The sequence below is a fragment of the Aegilops tauschii genome, chromosome 5 (assembly GCF_002575655.3).
Source record: "Aegilops tauschii subsp. strangulata cultivar AL8/78 chromosome 5, Aet v6.0, whole genome shotgun sequence".
NCBI lineage: Eukaryota > Viridiplantae > Streptophyta > Magnoliopsida > Poales > Poaceae > Aegilops > Aegilops tauschii.
Genome location: NC_053039.3, coordinates 492,905,945 through 492,909,873, shown reverse-complemented (window position 1 = coordinate 492,909,873; position 3,929 = coordinate 492,905,945). Strand labels below are relative to the sequence as shown.

Sequence of the window (3,929 nt, the reverse complement as noted above, 5' to 3'; positions counted from 1 at the left end):
TGTATAAAACCTTTTGACACCCAACCATTTGGTCAATTGTGCATTAAATATGGCCTAGTATTTTAGCAAAATGGCGTGGTCCAATTTTGCAACAAATATATGGTAGGTCCTTCACAAAAAAACTCATTTTGGGCATTCAAAAAATGGAAAATGGTTTTTTCGTCGAAAGAAAATGAAAACTTACTTAGGCAACATTGTTTGGCATTCCAATATGCACCCTTGTGCACAATATGTGATCATTTGAAACAAAGATTAGGTAGGTTCTTCAAAAGAAAACAATTTCGGGCACTCGAAAAATAGAAAACGGCTCTTTTGTGCTATGAAAATGAAAACTCCCCAGATCAACACCGTTTGTCATCCCAAGATACACACATGTGCACAATATTCATTCATTTTAACAAACTATAAATGGTTAATATGTTGAATGTTTGCCCTAAGTAAGAGGGCAAAAAACTATAAGAGAAACAAAATTCTGATTAGTGGAATCCGTTGTGGCATGGATTGATGACATGGCAAACATCCGTTCGTCCATCCAACCCACTGCAGCCCCCTCTCTCTCACGCGCACGTGAACCCTAGCCGACCCAGACCCCTCCCCGCCTCCGCTCCACTCCCCGATCCAGATCCCTCCCCCGCCGCCCCGTCCTCCCCTTCCTTTCGCTCCTGCCCCCGCCACCCACCTCTCCCCTCGCCCCCATGGCTTTAGATCCACTCAAGCTCCTCTCACCCACCCCCGATTCATCTCCAATCCCGTCGCCGACACTCACCCCCACCCCCACCGGCGGCCGTCTCCCCCAATCCCATCACCACAGCGACCTCCCTCCCTCACTCCCTAGCTCTCCCTCCCGCAGGTCCGTCCGACCCATGGGCGGATGAGGTCCGAAACCCTATCCCTTCACCCACCCACCAATGGATGGATGGGGAAGGGCGACGATGGTGCGATGGCAGAGACGTCCATGGCGAACGCGAGCCGGCATCCGACCATCTCCGGCGAGCCCGACCACAGCGACCACGGATCTCCGACCATGGTGGGTGCGTAAGGCATGAATTTGTTCTCTTGTGTGTTTCGTCTTCTCCTCACTTCTAATTCATGCGTTTGTTTGTTTGTTTGTTTTGTGTGCAGGTTGCTCCGATGCTGCTGCTGCTCCCTCCTTTGCTCTGCGTCCTCCTCCTAGCTGCTGCTCCCTCCTCTGCTCTGCCTCCTCCTAGCTGCTGCTCCCTCCTCTGCTCTGCCTACTCCTCCTAGCTACTGCTCATGGAAGGTTTGAAATCTCCCTCTCTCTCATGGAAGGTTCCGGTTTGATCTGACAAACCACTTCTTATTTGTTATTATGCGTGCAGCAGCGGCAAGGCTCGTTTGGTACAGCAGCAGAACGAGGAGCTGCATCTTCAAGGTCAGCAGCCGCAGCTGCTACATGGATGCAAGTAAAACTTGATATTTCTAGTCACTTTAAATGCCACCATATAAATTACTACTCCCTCTGTGAACTAATATAAGAGCGTTTAGAGTTCTACTTTAGTGAATCTAAAAAATCTTACAACACTCATGATTTTGCATACTCTTAAGGTCCTCTCTCTCTCTCTCTGATCTGCTCCGTTCTCTAACACTCGTCGGGATTCATAGTGAGACCCTGTTCAGCTCCATTAGTTAATTATGATTAATTTAGTGTTTTGCCAAGTATTTGTGCTGACAGTAGTGACAATCTGCGCTAGAAAATCATCATGCTGTGAATTTAGGCTCTCTGCCTAAGCTTCCTACTTTCAACGCTGTAACAACATCTTGCTGCATTAGTGCATTGACTAAACTTTCTTGCTGGCCTGCCATTGTTTCCCTTAAATTAGAATGAACATGCACATGCCTCTGTTTAGCCTGGTCTTGTTGCCTATCCCTGTCTTGTGGAAGATCCAAGCTCTCATTATTTTGCCGAGTGTTTGTTTTGTTCTTCCTTGCCTCATTTGCTTCTCGGCGGTAGTCATGTGGTGTTTGTTGTTTGGTGGAGCCGCCTCATTTGTTCTGTTTGAAACAATCAACGCACAATTGTTTAGCTATGTAGTTCAGGATGGTGTGTTCTTTATTGCAGTATGACTGGTATGATCTCGAGTACATAATTGCCATGTCTTTTTACAATTGGGGAATATGTTGTCATGTTGAATAATTTATCTGCTTGACTGTACCGTGTGTAGCCCTACTCAGCAAAGATTAGTTCTGTTTGACTGTACCGTGAATGAACATGTCTTGTTCTACTTCAAGAATTTATTAACTGAAGAGAACCAACTCCAACAAGTGATTAGTACATGTTAATTATTATTAGCTTCAAAATCTGATCGATGCCTTCTTGCAATAACAATAAGCATGAGAATTTTTTGGTAGTTTCTATGCCACTTTTCTACTCTGATATTTTCTTGTGTGCTATACCAGAATTTATAATTTCCTGATCAATGCACAAGGACGATATCTGGAGCGGTCAACAGGATGAGCTGATTTTTGAAAAAAAGTTTGAAGAGGTATCTGCTGCCCTTTTGTTTTGGTGCTCTCTTTTTAAACTGATGATGCTTGACATGGTATTAGTGTTGTTGAACTGATAGCCTTGCTATGAGCTGTTGATGTGAACCTGCAATGCAGGATGTACTGCAGGTGCATGTCCTTGTGGTACTATGAGATTTATTGGCTGTTTGGAGATGTACTGATATTGTGCCATGTATTTTATTATCTATATGATTACACATCAGTGTTACTATCAAAATATGAACTGTAGCAGTCACTATATTGGGTCGCTCTTTGGGTCACTTCTGGATGGTCATGGTTAGAGTCTCGTTTAGAGTCTGGGTTGGCAAACATGAATAGTTTTACTTATTCTGTCTTCTATGAAAAGCACCTATCGTATGTCTCAGAGACAAACTTGTAAATCATGCTTTCGATAACATCATGCTCTGACACCTTGCTCTTTCCGAGCTTTTCCTGAGATGTGTACGTATGTGTCCTGCATAGTGCTTGTTCATGTTTGGTTTTCTCTAAAATTTGTTTGTATGATTGAGGGCAAATTTACTTCGTTCTTTTCTCCAAACTATGCTTGGAACATTCATTTTTATGATCTAAAATTGCCTTCCTATGATGATGCAGGTGCCCAGTTTGTGCTCGCTACCGAAGGAGCTCCATGTTCAAGAAGATTGAAGGCACATGTAGAGCTTGTATATTCTCTAGTTATTACACATAGAGCTTGTAAAACCGTGATTGAAAATTTATTATGTGTTATTTATAGAGTAGCAACTCCATACTGATTTTGGTTGCTATTATTCGAAGTACTACTTGTATTTTTTTGTCTGGCCAATATAAATATTGGTTATTTATTTACTATGAAATTGAAATCCGAAGAATATGACATTGACAATTAGGACTCACTTACTAAAACCTGACAACTGGGACCAATTATCAGAACTTACAGTTGGGACCCATCTGACTAATTGACCCATCGTAAAAAAAAGAAAATGTAATAATAAAAAAATCTGGAATTGTTGAGCCCAAAAGGCCATGGCCCAAAAATAAAAAGGCCGAATTGTAGGGTTTGGCCCGTGTAGTTCACCAAAATTAGCAGGAAAAAATATATAAATGGGCTGAATTAATGGGCTCGGCCCATATAGACACCTAATCGGACCGGGCTGATTCTTATCCACGTCAGCTTGCCACACTGGATCCTACGTGGCCTGGGGAGGCTGCTAGTGACCAAAAAATTGGTCAACGACCTTTTACATATCACAAAGAAGGTCGTGAATTTCAGTTTACGACCGTCAGCTTTTGACCATCTGTTTTTTGTCACAAAAAGGTCACAAATGAAAAACATGACCTTTCAGCGACCAATAGTGATGGTCGCAAGTTGACATATTTCTTGTAGTGCTCCGGTGATGCATGAGTAGTTCTTTGTAGACCTTCGG

The 3,929-nt window shown here is 43.0% G+C and overlaps 1 long non-coding RNA gene across 2 annotated transcripts; it reads left to right on the top strand.

Moving 5' to 3' along the window:
* The first annotated feature begins 744 nt into the window (after positions 1–744).
* On the top strand, positions 745–3,568 carry LOC120965330 (uncharacterized). Of its 2 annotated transcripts, XR_012183748.1 has the most exons (5): positions 745–1,027; positions 1,123–1,261; positions 1,341–1,393; positions 2,419–2,504; positions 3,121–3,568. It is a non-coding gene; the product is annotated as an uncharacterized lncRNA (long non-coding RNA). The 2 variants fall into 2 exon arrangements; XR_006663317.2 differs by having other exon boundaries at positions 1,341–2,504.
* The last annotated feature ends 361 nt before the right edge of the window (positions 3,569–3,929 follow it).